General features: G+C 34.6%; 1 pseudogene; it reads left to right on the top strand.

The window, feature by feature from the left end:
* Nucleotides 1-554: 554 nt before the first annotated feature.
* Nucleotides 555-1,001, top strand: LOC114219497 (large ribosomal subunit protein eL21 pseudogene; annotated as a pseudogene).
* Nucleotides 1,002-15,493: the final 14,492 nt, after the last annotated feature.

The raw sequence follows: 15,493 nt of genomic DNA on the forward strand, positions 1-15,493 counted from the left end.
TCAAGCCTTTAATTTTGTCTCCCTACCCGCCAAGAGACTGCTATCTGCTACACTAGTTTCTCCTTTTCACTGTTGCTCTCTGTCTGAGCAAGCTACACACTTCGGCTCACATCAAGAACTGGTAATTCCCCCATATAAAACAAACAAACAAACAAACTGAGCGCTATTTATCTACTCACCCCTGAACGTTTTTCCTCTCTATATAACTTAGGACCATTTAATCCTCATAGCTTCCATAGCTATAGGGTGCTTTTTCAAAATCATTTTTTTGTAATTTCTCTTTTTCTCTTAGTTGTAAATTGTGAGTGTTTAGGTTTGACATGATCTTTTACATCCTAGTCAGAAGTGCACAGTCAATCCATATTTGCATCTAGTAACTTAAATATCTGTACTTGTGGCATTGTTTCTATTAGTTGTTTCTCCTCTTGTCTTTTTTGTCATGTGGTCTGTCTCCATATCTGCCTGGTAATTTTTTCACTAAAGTAGTAACATTTTAAATGAAAAGTTATAGGGCTTTTTCAGCCAGAACCTTCATCTTCCAGTAATTCTCTAAAATGACCAACACAGATGGAAAGAGGAGAGGCACCTGTTATATGTTCTTTGAGCCTTTTAGAAAACATGGAGTTGTTCCTTTGGCCACGTACATGCAAATCTACAAGAAAGGTGATATTGTAGACATCAAGGGGATGGGCACTGTTTAAAAAGGAAAGCCCCACAAATGTTACCATGGCAAAACTGGAAGAGTCTACAATATTACCCCCCATGCTGTTGGCATTGCTATAAACAAACAAGTTAAGGGCAAGTTTCCTGCCCAGAGAATTTATGTATTGAGCATATCAAGCACTCAAAGAGCCAAGATAGCTTCCTGAAAACATGTGAAGGAAAATGATCAGAAAAAAAAGGAAGCCAAAGAGAAAGGTACTTGGGTTCAACTGAAGCGCCAGCCTCCTCCATCTGGAGAAGCACACTTTGTGACGACCGAAGGACAGGGAGGCACCTGAGCTCCTGGAACCTATTCCCTATGAATTCATGGCACGGTAAGTGTAAAATAAATAAATAAGTAAAAGACCTCAAGACTATAAAAATATAAAAAAAAATAAATAAATAAATGAAAAGTTATATAGGGATAATTTGAAGTTCTAGATGATGTTACCCTGCTCAGGGGAGGATTCATTTTGTTTTAGGCAAATAGGCTGAAGGCAGATCACCTTAATCTAATCAGGAATTGAACCTTTTCTAGATTGGGCCTCATTCTTTAGGAAGGTTGGTCTATTTCTGTTTCTCCTTTACTCTTAGAGTATAGCCCAGTGGGAATCTCATCTGAAAGCTTGGATTATATATGAGATCTCTCTCTTTAGAAGGTCCCGAAATCAGGCAGATCACCTTAATCTAATCAGGAATTGAACCTTTTCTAGATTGGGCCTCATTCTTTAGGAAGGTTGGTCTATTTCTGTTTCTCCTTTACTCTTAGAGTATAGCCCAGTGGGAATCTCATCTGAAAGCTTGGATTATATATGAGATCTCTCTCTTTAGAAGGTCCCGAAATCCAAATTTTTTTCCACATTCTCAAAGGACTCCTGGAGACTTTGTTCAGTTTCTCACCTTTTGTCTGATATCTTTGATCCTCTCTGACATCTTTATACCTCGCTCTCCAGTGTCTCAAAACAGATTCTGTGTGTGTGTGTGTGTGTGTGTGTGTGTGTGATTCTTGCTTCTTAGCTATTCTCAAAACAAAGATTGTCCTGTAACAAGTTATGCTGCCATTTTTGATAGCATAAAATCTTTGCTTTTATTTATTAACATTTGTCTGATAATCATGGTAAACTTATATACATTTTCTACCTTTCATTTAGGATTTAGGTGTATCTCATGTACTTGGTACAGTGTTAGGTTTTACTTTGTGACTCAATCTGAAAATCTTTTTCTTTTAGATCCTTGTCTTTTCTTTTAAGCCATATTTATACATATGAACCTATGTCTTCCCTTAGTTCTGACTCTATTTTTGTTGTATTTTCTGTTTTTATGGTTTTTTAAAAGACTTTCAGTAGGTAGTCTTTTTTCTTTACTTGTTATATATTTTTGTCTTAATATTTTTACATTTTTATTATAGAGATTACTTTTATAACTTTATGTCTTACTTTCAGACTGGTATTTTAAAAATTGTGTCCATCATACTTTTACCACAATCAATATAGCATTATCCTATTTCTTTTCCTTACCCTCCCCTCATTCCACCCAAATTTAGGCAATATTATCTCTTGTAATATTTAATTTTATATGGTTAAATCAATTTATATTCTGATAGTTGATTTCTTTCAGTATGTTTGAAATTAAGTCATTTGATCCCCACACTTACATGAGGTAAACTGCAAACCTTCTCGAAGTTTTACCTGTAAATTGTGAGGCATATATGTAAATTGTGAAAGCATGTGATAGTTACATTTTCATCAGTCATTTTTAATATCTACAGTTAAAATATGTCCAGAATTTAGAACAGTGGTTAGTACAAAAGAAGTGCTATATAAATGTTTTCTATGTATTTTGGTTGTAGTTAAACATTTATATATAGTACTCACATAGTCCTTTTGCTATAGTTTCTTTATTCATCACTTGGTGGGCTGAACTTCACCCTCTGATAGTTTTCTCTGAAAAGCTCAAGGGAATCTTTGCATGTTAGTTATTGTATAATATTTTACAACTTGAAGGATAGTTTGGCTGGATGTGACATCATTGGGTTGACTTTTTTAAATCAAATTTTTTACATGTTATTCAGCTGAATGACATTGAATGTTGCAGTGGGGGAAATGTGGGCCAGTTTGATGCTCTTCTTACTATAGGTGATTTTTATTTCTTTTACTTTGGTAGAGTCTTGAAAAGGGATCATTTCTTTATCTTTCAAGTCCAATAATGTCTTAGTATTGACCATCCTGGATCATTTTTTCACATGCATTACACATTTTTTAATATTTAGACTCAAGCATTTTTTATTTCTTAAAAAAATATTGAATTCTAATTGTAATCATGGGGTTTCTTCTTAAATTTTAGTTTTCTTTCCTGAGGACTCCAATTATAAATGAGTTGGATCTCTTTGCCTTCTGTATATCAAGATTCTTCTAATCTTTTTTCTCCTCATTTTCCTTTCGTTTATGTAGTTCCACCTCACTGCTTCTTTGTAATATATGAATAAAATTAAAATCCATGTTAAGATAGCAAGTGATCTATAATGTTTTAAATTTTAAATTTTGTAGTCATACTTATTACTGAAATCACTGTATCTGCCAAATGAAATATATGTTGTTGTTCTCCACTCAAGTCCTGATGAAATAAACCCTATGCAACCTGAAGAATGTCAGAACACTATATTTGATAAATATAAATAAGAATAAACAGTGACATTTCATTTCACTTAAATTATGATATGTAAATGTAAAAAGTAAAATCTAAGGAAGCCTATTAATTTATCATTTCCAACTCATGTAGTAATTTTCAGTCTATTTATAGAGCTCCAGATATGTGAAATGAAGAGAAACTACCTATAACAGTTTCCTCATTTCATAGGAAAAATTCTGATATTTAAAGAGATCAGGTGACCTTTTCAAGACTTTACCAAAGAAAAATCTAAGCTCTTATAGTTTTCTAATATTGGACACACAAACACACATACACATACACACACAGTCACCCAATATTGTTTCAACATAGCCATATGGCTTTAAAGGCCCACTCCAGGTACTCATTTTCAATTTCTACTAATAGACTATAAGCCAAATAAAATTGTGATACTGACAGGTTTGATCACTAACATAGGCAATAACTTCACTTAGAAAAAAATATTCTGCACCAGCATGTCTCAGGCACCAAAACAAATATTGAAGAAACTCTTCAATAGAAGGTTGAAACCTACTGCCACAAAGCTCTTCCCTTATGTGTAAAAGAAGAAGAAGAAGAACCATCCTTAGCATTATTAATATTATATACAAAGCAACTTATTCAGTACATGGCACATTGTAGACCCATAATATATGATCATTATTATAAATTTACAGATTCAGAGACCAAGTCTCAGAGATGATAAATGAAATTTCTTAAGATCAGCTAGTAGGAGGCAGAAATAAGATTCTAATTCAGCTCCATCCATTTTAATGCTCTCTGTAAAATTTTCTTTACCTTGACCTGAAATTTTTCCCAACACATTTGTCCCAGCTCTAGCTTTCCAAACAATAAAAAATAGATATAATCTCTCTTCAACATAACAGTTTAAAATATTTGAAGGTAGTTACCATATACAAGTCTTTCCTTCCTTAAGTTAAATATTCTTTTTCTGGTAGTTCATCTTTAATATGACACGTGACTGATTTTAGAATGCACTCATCAATCTTAGTATATGTGCTGCCGAAGCGAGCACTGCACTCATCAATCTGATCATTTTCTGAACATGTTCCCATTTGTCCATGCCCCCTTCTAAAATGTAACATCTAGAAATTATCAAAACACTCCAGTTGTGTTGTCAGTGCCAAGTAAAAAGTAGACCATTTAGAGGTCTATTAACTGAGAATGATGAGGAATTGCTGTATCTTGGCTGAACTCAAGTACCAGGAAGAGGAAAAAAACTTAGAAAAAATATCTCCTTTCAGTTGGGTCATAATATTCTGCTTCTGACAGAAAGTGGTCCAAAATAACCACCACTTTTACTGAATTCTGAAGATATAAATATGTTGGTTATTCTGCAAGAAAGCACCAATGCTGAACCCAGGAAGTTCATGGGACAGTCACTGTGAACAGCTGTTTTTCTTGAATTTACAAACAAACCTGTTACTTCTACCAGGGATAGGGGGATTTCTGCTGCATGCCTCCTATATGTTAAGTACAAGTTACTCTCTTTAATTCTAACCACACACCTAAGAGTTATAGATTATTGTGTCCATTTTATATATGCTAAACTGAGGGATGGTACAGTATATCAGCATTCAATTATTTATCTTCACAGTGGAGACTGGAGACTTGTGCATGTTCATGCATGTAGTAAGGTGCAGAGCCCAAATTCTACCTTAAGTCTGAGGGACTGTCCAAGAGTCCATGTGTTTTCCTTATCAGGTTACCTCACAAGACATGGTAGGCAGCCTCTAAAATACTTCGCAGTGATTCTCTGCCTCCTGATATTTGCTCCCTTGTGTAATTTCCTTCTCTTGGGTGTAGGCTAAGCCTAGTGATGCCCTGAATAGAAATCGGAAAGAGTGATGTAATGTGACTTTCAAAATTAGGTAGTAAAGAGACAGTGTCTTCCATCTGGATTACTCCTTCTCTTGCCCTTTTAATCACTCATTTTGAAGAAAGCTGTCTTCCCTCTGGTGAGGGGCTCTGTAAAAAGGCTCACATGGCCAAGAGCTGATGTCTTAACCAGAGCCAGCAAGAACTTGAGACCAGCCAAAAGCCAAATGAGTTGAATGCACATTCTCCTTCAGGGGAGCCTTGAAATGACTATAGTCCCAGCCAACACTTTGTAGCCTTTGAGAGAGGCTGAGGCAGAGATACCCAACTAAGCTTTATCTTGATTCCTGAATCATTAGAATTATGAGATAATAAATATGTTATTTTAAAGCTACTAATTTTGGGGGTAATTTGTTACACAGCAATAGAGAACTAATACACCATACTAAAGCAAAAAGTCTGTGGGAAAGAAGAATTGCATGAAATCACCTATACACGTGTCTTTCATCCACCAGGCATCAAATGTGCTCTAAACCTTGTCCCGACTTTGTGCTTATTTCACAGCTGCAATAACCACCTTCTTAATGTTGAGTCTCACTCTATACATACACTGAATTGTCCTGGTTCCAAAACTTTTTTTTCTTAAACATGGTGGAAAGGGTAAACTTCTCATATTTTCCCCTGTTGAGATTGTTAATAAACATGGCTGTTAACATGTAAATATGTCTCATCTAACTAACAATGAATTTTTTATGCCTGTTTTACAGGAGACAAACTGAGGCTAGATTGCAAGGCTGTGTCATGACTTTCATTCACCAATGTATTGGAATTATGTGTTTTTTTAAGACTGTTGTCATGATTTTTATTCACCAATGTACTGCCAGTTCAGCTCATATGGCAGACATAAATGAGTACTTATAGAGAATACTATCTTACTGGCAACTTAATTGTGTTTAGTATTAAAATTAAAAAATACGCATTGTACCTTTCCTGTTCCCCTTGCCTCTAGGAAACAATGCTGTAAGAAACTGACATATTCAGTTTAGCCAAAAATCCTTGTCATAAGTTTTCCAAAGTGGAGGTCCCGTCCCAACTTTCATGTACTAATACATAGTCCTCATGTAGTTCCTATAACTCTTCTTATGAAGAATAAGCAACAAAGGAGAAAATTAACAATAGACTGAATTTAGAATTTAATTAAAACTTAAGAATATGTTATAATTAACAACAGAGGTAAATATTTTGAGCAAGCAAATGTGTGTGCTAGTTGAAATCTCATTATTTAGAAAACAATTCATTGTCATATATAAGATGTTAACAGATTATGCATGAATGTTAAAAGATACATAAAAATTGAGAAAATTTTGACTAAGAATAACTTCTTCAAGGGAATGTAAAGCTAACATAATTCCAATATACCAGCAAAATTTAAAAAAGTTATTTTTATTCTTGAAGATTAATGATGAGCATTATAAACTAGCATGTTCTCCATTTAAATAGTTCTAGTCTTTTCTTACTGAGATATGTACTGCTATTTGGTCCCCCAATATCCATGTTCTCTTTATTCCTTAGAGTCTCATTTTTTTACTGGGCCCATGGTTTTTTGAAGAAATGGTTACATTTCTTGGCCTTTCTTGCAACTCAGTGTGATCCTCAGGCCTGGCCAATTGGTTCTAAGAAGAAAGTCTGAACAACGATTAGGTAATGTCCTTATAGAAAAAGGGTGTTCCCACCTTCATCTCTTTCTCCTTTCTTCTGATTGATATAAAGGGTGGAGTTCCAAGAACCATCTTTTTTTTTTCCTAATTCAAGTCCACTTTATTTGAAACTCTCTATATACCACCAAAGAACCATCTTGGAACATGAATTAAACTTTCCAGTTATTAGGGCTCTGTATTACTGGTTTGGTGGAACCCCCAAAATTAAATAATATATCCTTTAATGCCACTATTTCCAACCCCATCTTCCCTCCAGTGAACCTTAATGCTGAACCATTCCCAGAGAAAGCTACCTCTGATTTTCCACTTCCATCTTCTGCAGCATACTTCAAAACTGCTGTCCTAGAGGCCTAAAAGATAGTGAGTAACTAAACTACCCATTTACTTGGTGGGTCTGAATTAAGAAATACTCATTTCAAATCATCTGGGCACATGATTTCTATATTCTAATCAAGGATTTGAACATGATGGCCTGGGAAAAACTCTCTTATGTGTGAAAAGAAAAAAAAACTTTAAAAATATATAATTGAGGGCTTCTTTGGGTAAAACATCTGAACTAAAGTTTAGTCAGACTTTTCAGCACCAAGATGAAAGTTTTCTTTTTAGTGGTATTTAACTTGGGAAAGATGATCATGATTTTCGAGGGGATTTTTTAGACTTTTAAACAGTAAGAGTTTATAATACAGTGCAAAAACAGAGATAACTAAATAATAGTTTTAGTCTAATTTTGCTGGAAGTCTCTCCCAGAATTTCTAAGTGTTTTTCAAAAAACCCACATTGTTTTCCTTTCCCAATATCTAAAGATTAAATATATGTTGATGGTTCTGTTTATCAAGCTTAAATTGTCTTTAATATCCTTTCTATAAATCTCTTGTTTTATACTTAACTTCTACTTTCATAAAATTGGACCTGGATTTGTTCTTATTCTTTTTCTTTATTTTTCCATGTATCTAGAAATTCTATAACAGCCCCATCCCAGGCAGCAAATCCATCTGTCCTCTGATAGAGATTGTGGCACTGTATATGGGACTACTGAGCCAGTCTCTGTGTCTCCTGATATTATTCATCACAGAGTTATGTGCCAGTTTTTGTCTCCTAGGCCTTTTCAGTTTACATTCCTCATTCAAAGAGATGCCAAAAAACTAGCAAGAAAGCATTTATTAACTTGGACAGTGAGACATTACAGAAATGAAAGCACTGGATGGATGAGTATTTATCTTTACTAGGCCCCAGCAACAAGGCTTGTTCAGATGCCGGCAATTTCTTGGTTTGGTGTTCACACTACTTTCTTCCTCCTTTAGTGTGCTGAGATCCTCAGAAAACTAAAAGACTATGAATGTATTGTACACATGGAACCATTTCTGGGAACAAGTAAATAGAGACAAAGTCATGCATTTTTAAAATAAAATCATGACACAAATCTACGAAAGGAAGAAAGTGCATTCTTGAATGTTTAGTAAATCAAAACACAAGGTTTACTAAGATGCTTTGGGCTTAATTTCTTACCACAAGTTGAGAACTGTATAAAAAAATGCTTCAAATGGCTTCTGTAGCAGGAATGGAAGCAGAGGAGCAGTGTTAATGTTTTGTGGTTTTGGTGGGCTTCCATGGCTCAGCTTCTACTGATCCTTGTCTGACTGAGAAGCCAGAAGTCCTTTCTCATTGATCCAGTAAGTTCCAGGCTTCCGACACTGTCAGAAACTTCTTCCTGGTTAACACTGAGAACAAAGTCATTATTTTTTAATTAGACAATGAAAATCTGTGTATCTTTAGAAATACTGAGGCTCCTTCAAGTGAGAAACAAAAGCTTCCTGGACTTTGAGAAGATCTTTGACATCATCTCTGCTTTTCTAGTCTAAGCACATTGGCTGCCTGAAAAGCAAAAGTTAAGCAGCTCTGACAAGGAAATATAGGGAGTCAGGTGAAGAATGCTATTTTTTCCCCCTCTGACTTCTTGTATATCTCCCAGTACCATTACTGAAGGATGTTTGATTTTTAAAAATGCTTTTGTTGGTAATTTTGGGATTTTTTTTTTTTTTTTTGCAATGCTTATTTTAGATCTCGTTTCCATAATCAGGTAATTTGCAGACCTTGTATACTTTGGCTTCAGGGAACTTGAGGGAAAATATTTTTAACTGGTACTGGCAGAAATTTCTGGATGAGATTTCTTTAGTGTCAAAATTGAAGTATTTCCCAGGAACTTGCAACTAGATTGAAAGCTGATGGAAGACAAGGGCTGAGTCTAATATATCCTTATGTTATCTAAAATGCTTAGTCTGTGTCTGGGCATGTTAGTTACTCATGAAATACGAGTCATATATGAGGAAATTTATTGGCATCAGATTACAACCAGACCTTTTTGAAAGGGTAAATTTAAAAATTGCTTATTACTTGAGCATTCTTACTTAGAATTAGTTTATCATTTATTCATTCACTCATGCATACAACAAAAATGTACTGACTTCCTCTGATGTAAAAACAAAACAAAATAAACAAAAAAAAGTGTATTAATTTAGAGAAGGGCAGTTTAAAGAAGATAAGACATAGCCTCACCCTACAGAGTTTTTAATTCGGTTAAAAGGTAATTACTTAGGAGAAAAAAAGAGAAATATACAAGTACTATATAAGGCTAGGGATCTATCAAAAAAATCTACTGGAAAAGACAACAGAACAGTTACAAATTTCTGACATTTACATGATATTAAAACTCTTAAGTGCATCCCACCTGCATATTCTAAAATATTGGTATTTGGAATCAAATTTCTAAATGGAGCTGATTAGTTTTGCTTTCAGCCTGATTTAGATGAGACGCTTTAATGTGGAGCAGCAGGGGCTAATTTTGACTTATATACAATTTTACTATAACAAAAACCTAAAGAGAGAAAGAGAAAATAAAAACGGGATATGTATAACTACAATAAGAGCTACGGATTCCTCATGGAAGGCAGAGATTATGTGGCACCAGTTTTCAATAGCTGAGACCCTTTATTATTTCAAAAATGGTGGCACCACTGCCCATCTCTTCCCCAACTTGTTTGTGGAGATGACACACACTTATGCACACCATCAGGAAGCTGGAGGTCAGAACCAAGGAAAACCAGCATGTTCCTTTTTTGAGGTTGAGAAACCCCAAGTTTAATGATTTTGGGGTCAAGTGACTAATGAATATTTCTGCCTTAATTGCGGGGGGAAAGGGATTAATTATGAAAAATATAACAACTGATTCCTCCTATTTCGTCTTTCTTCTTGTGGCCTTTATCTTCATTCACAGTGAAGTTCTTGTAGGGAAGTTAGAAAAGCAGCGTCTTGTGAATGGGGAGGTAAAACATAATATGATATTTATGCATGTAGGTTTGGATAAAATAAAAGATGGAAGTGGAGAAGCATGTCAGTACAGAAGCCCCTCTTCTTGTGCACAAATCAAATCTGGTGCAAGAACATAATCAGCAACAATAGGGATTCCCAGAAGAAATCACTTTCATTCCCACCATTTCCAATCCCCCTTTTCAGCTCTCTATGAAAATACCCTTAATCTACATTCCAAGATACAAAATATTAGTACATTCATCAAAAATCCCCTCTTGCTTCATGCCCTCAGACTGAGGATGGGAAAATGAGCTCAGGGAAATGCTTATGAAATTCTTTGGAATGTATCTAAATATAGGAAAACATGAATTACACTGCCCCATGTAAGTAGTAATTCACTAGGGAAAAAAATGGTGTCTGAAACCACAAAACATTTGATGATTCTTAAATTTGGCAGCAGAATCATGAGATCCTCAGCCCTGATCTTTTTTGGAGAAATCGCTATTACTGACATGAGAGTTAAACATCAGTTCCCTCAAGTTACCGTGCAAGATTTTTCCTAAACTTAATGTGGCCCAATTAAGTATCTCATTTTCAGAACTTTGAACTAATGTCAGTCACATACAGCAAGAAGATAGATAACAATACCAGAAGTGATGAGAAGAAAGAAAATTATTGAAAGATATGTACTCTGCAAGGTGTGAAATCTCTCTTTTCCTTCCTCTTTCCTTTCTACTATCCATTATGATATAAAGGAGCATAATTGTGTGTGTGTGTGTGTGTGTGTGTGTGTAACAGGAAAAACAACAAAGTTCTCCTTTATACTTTCACACTTAGATAAAAGTCTGCTTTCATGTTGGATTTTATGTATATTTTACATACATAAAAGCTGCATATTTTGTTTCTTCAGAGAATTACAACATTCATAAAAGCAGGTACTAAATCAATCCTATTAGCCTATATGCACTTCTGCACCCTGCCCTGCACACAACAGTATGGCCATATGGTTACTAATTATGTAGTATCTAAAGGATCTAGAAGAAAAGCAGCCCATTTTCAAATCAGGTAGTGAGAGACAGAGTAATATGTGGATGCTATAGAGGAAAAGAGGTCAGGCTGGTAAGCCTGGAGGGGTGTTGTTAGACCACAATAAGAGAAGAGAGACATGGAAAAACAGCAGGCAGACAATTAAGTAAATTCAAAAAAGATCAGGGAATGTTATTTATAATAAGGGAAGGGATTGTCATGGAGTATTTAGGATTTGGATTGATATAAAAGAGGGTTTGAGCCTTCTAGCTCTAGATTGAATAAAATAAAGGCCTGGAGGTGGAAACAGATTGATGACTGAAGAAACTTCATGCTGGAGAGCAGTGAAAAGGAAGGCTGATTAACCAAGGAGACACCAGATAACAGATGATTGTGAAAGCTAGGCTAAGCAGATTCAACACGACATGACAAGAAATGAGAAATTATTGACATAGGATATAGGTAGTTAAAAAAAACTTCCGTTTCTGGCATTTACTAGCTATTTGATTTTGGACAATTTATCTAGTCTCTCTGATGCTTAATTTTCTTCTATAGATAAGATAATAATATCTGTAGTACATTGCTGTAAGGATTAAATATGCTTACTTGTGGAAAGCACTTGGCTTATTTAATAGTTACACCACGATTGTTGATTCATTTTTCTTTTCCTCCTTCCTTTAACAGAGTGTTTTGAAAAGGAAGATATGAGGACAATTATTTAGTTGATAAAGAATGTTAGAGATTGAATTTAGTAGAAGTAATCAGAAGAAAAACTGTAGAAAAGGTAAGTATTTTAATATGCCCAGTGACTAAGGGACATTATTTTTAATAATTTAGCATTGTCTCTAAGACAGAACTTGGTCGCAACAACACAAAAGAGTTCCTGTACTTTCAACATTAACAGATAGTTCATTTATATAAAGGTGCTCTCTAATCAGTATACCTGTCCTTTTAGAAAACATAATGACAATATTTGGTTTCATGGATATTTTGAGTGCTATAAATTATCCCTCCCAAGAAACATTCCTGTATTCTTTGAGCCTTCCTTAACAAATCTAGTAAAGAGAACTATTCCTGCTTTTAGCACGAGACATTTCACCATTAAAGGGGTGACCTGCTTTTAATAAATACCAAAGTTATTGTTGGCTCTAAATTTTCTCTCTGAAATTGAATGAATGTTTTTGTGTATGCAAGTTCTGAAACTTAATACAGACTGTAAAATGGTTTAAATCTTCTACAGCTCTACAAATGGTGTCAAGAGAACTCAAAATATATTTCAAAGCTTTCACATTGTTATAGCATAACTCTCTATTGTTATACTCTTATTTAATTAGAAGTGGAAATGATAGTGGAATTTAATTCCTGGGCTATCTATATTATAGGGTAAGAAAGCTGTTCTCAAAACGCCCATATTTTAGAAATCTCAGAGTACTGTGGAAAAGAAAATGAACTTGGCAGGTTTCTTTTACTAAATTGATATATTTTCTGGCATCTACTAAATGAATCTATATTGAATATTATTGAAAGCAATGTCTTAATTTTCAATTTAACTTTCAGTGGTAGAATTAGCTTCATCTGTCTCTTTTTTTAAAAAAAGAATTGTTTATAATGGAAGGAGAAATATTGAATCTGCCATTGATGTCTTCTTCACACCCCTTTTGGAGAGTCTGATTCCAACTTTCCACTAAGTAGATATTGAAATATCCCTGTTCTAGACTCAAATCCAGGTTCCTTGATTAAGCCTGCATGTGTACATGACACAAGCTGAGGTAACCATATTCTTTCTCTTAGGAATGTTAAAGCAGTACATAGAAACCATATTAACTTAGCGATGGGTGCCAGGCATGGAAGGTTAGAGAGGCTTGGGGAAGATTTTAGGGCAGCTACACAGGACCATAGGAATGCAGTAAAATTAGCTCTGTGAACAGAGAGGCATGAAATAGACATCCACATAGATAAAGAGTCATGTGGTCCCAGGAAGAAAGAAATCAAGAGGTTAGCATCTTGGGTTCTCGAACAACATAACAGTCCATCATCACAGAATCATTTTTGGCTAGCTCAACTTCTCTCCGTTTGGATTTCCTGATGTTCCCTTGGTTTTCTACCATAAATCTCATTTACTATATGTAGCCTGAGAAAGTCTTTTTTTCTTATAGCCACATGATACCTGAGTAACATAAAGGCATAAGTGCCTTCCAATATAAGATCTTCCATTTTTAATATACTATAGTATGCTGCAAAATAAATGATACATAGGAAAAAATATATAATTTATATAAGAGTCAAAATTTTATATAAAGTCCTATGCACACCTAAGATCTAGGAAATTCCCAGAGATATGAATTGTGAGTCATGGAAGGGTCAACATATAGTAGACCTGTGTCATTCCTAATAAGATAAACACTGGCCTTGGGGGAAACTTCAGGGTTCATCCATCAATTTATTCTACTATAGACAACACAAGGCAGTCCAAGGTACATTCAAATTTTGGGGCATCCTAGAAATCTTATGACTGAGTCAATTCCAATCTTTGGAATCTCTCTAATTCACACTCCAGTTTAAGAAATCAAGTGTGCTGTTTAAGAAAAGCAAATAGTGAGCAAAGTTTGTAAATATCATAAAAATGAAATTACAAGTCAATTTTTTTCAGGATTTTTTTTCTAAAATCAGTAAACTAATAAAAAATTTCTTGAGAGACTTCACAAAATAATAAACAAGGCATACAACTCCAGCATCATATATTGCACATTATCAAGTACTCATAGATAAATATATTATAATTATTTTGGCTGCTCCAAAATCTTCCAAAACTCTGGAGTTCCCAGTCCTTATGTTTTATCTCCAGATACGACTTAAGCTATTAGAAAAATGTGTACCTTTCACCCATTTGGGAAGGAGAGCTTTGTTATTACATTAAAATCATAAAATCACAAGAGGTCTAGTGGTTACTGAAAATTATTGTGATTGCCTTGTAATAGGAAAATTTCCAAACTTTTCCCTTAATGTGGTTGCAATTTTGAATACTTGGTGTGAGAGAGTCAGTGTGGTAAAGATATGAAATACTTAAATTTCTCTACTAGAACAAAGACCTGGAGGAAAAGTCTTGAGTTGTGCAAACAATTCATCTTGGTCACCGCTTAGAAGATTTATACAAATGTAGAAACACTAAGAAGAGAATATTTTCCTCATCTTTTGAATGTAAAATATTAGAAGGAAATTTTGGCTGTGTTTTCAAAGAGCAAATAACACTTGTGTGTAAACAATACCAATCCAATAGAGGGAGCTAAATGCACACGGGGATTGAAGACATGGAAAAGATTATTAGGAGATTGTAGTCAGGCATATATTTTATTACTTAAAGCCCAACCTAGCTCTCCCTCAGAAGGACCCACTGATCTGAAAGAGGTTGGATAGTTGACTCAGGAACCTACTGTCATGCCTTCCCTCATTACTAAACCTCTACTTTTCTCCTCCTTTTCATCCTACTTCCTTTTGCTTCTCCTGCTTTTTTGATGCAATTTCTCTCTTATTTCATTTCTCCCTTTTCCTACCTGCTAGGTCTGAATAGGGCTTCCACAGCTATTATTTTTTGCCATTATTAGTGGTTAGGCCACAATGTAATTGCTTGTGTGCCAACTGTCTATATTCCTTTCAATTCCAATTTTTGTTCCCAATTTGTACTCTATGCTACACTCTCCGTGAGTAAAAACTGCAGGGATGAGAAAGGTATCTTAGAGTTACTGGCAATTTAGGCTCTAAGTCAACCAAAGAATTATGGGTGAAATCAAGAATAGCATATATCACAAATGTATTCATATTGCTATTCCACTCAAGTCAAATGGCATATAAATACTTGTAAAGTACTAACAATGATATATAAAGTAAAAGACATCTTGGGGATTCAGCACTTTTTAATTTTCTTAAAGGAAAATAAATATATGCTAGGCTCCTTCAGAGTAAAAAAAAGAATGAATATGCTAAAGTCACTGTTCTACTTAAACAAATCCAAATGATTGATAATCAGAGTAGACTTCCTTAATAATAGGCTATGAATCAAAGATTCCAAAATAAACAACAAAAATATATCTAATGAAAACCATGCTTTTGAGCATGATGTTATACTTCAAATTTCACCTATTCTTGTTCTTTCTATTTTAATAGCACTGAAATTTGGAATACAGCCACCAAAAGAGATGGAAAGATGGCACCTATTCTCAAACAATGTACAATGTATA

The sequence above is a fragment of the Eumetopias jubatus genome, unplaced genomic scaffold (assembly GCF_037043125.1).
Source record: "Eumetopias jubatus isolate StellerSeaLion01/CBP00866 unplaced genomic scaffold, mEumJub1_p1.0 scaffold_6, whole genome shotgun sequence".
NCBI lineage: Eukaryota > Metazoa > Chordata > Mammalia > Carnivora > Otariidae > Eumetopias > Eumetopias jubatus.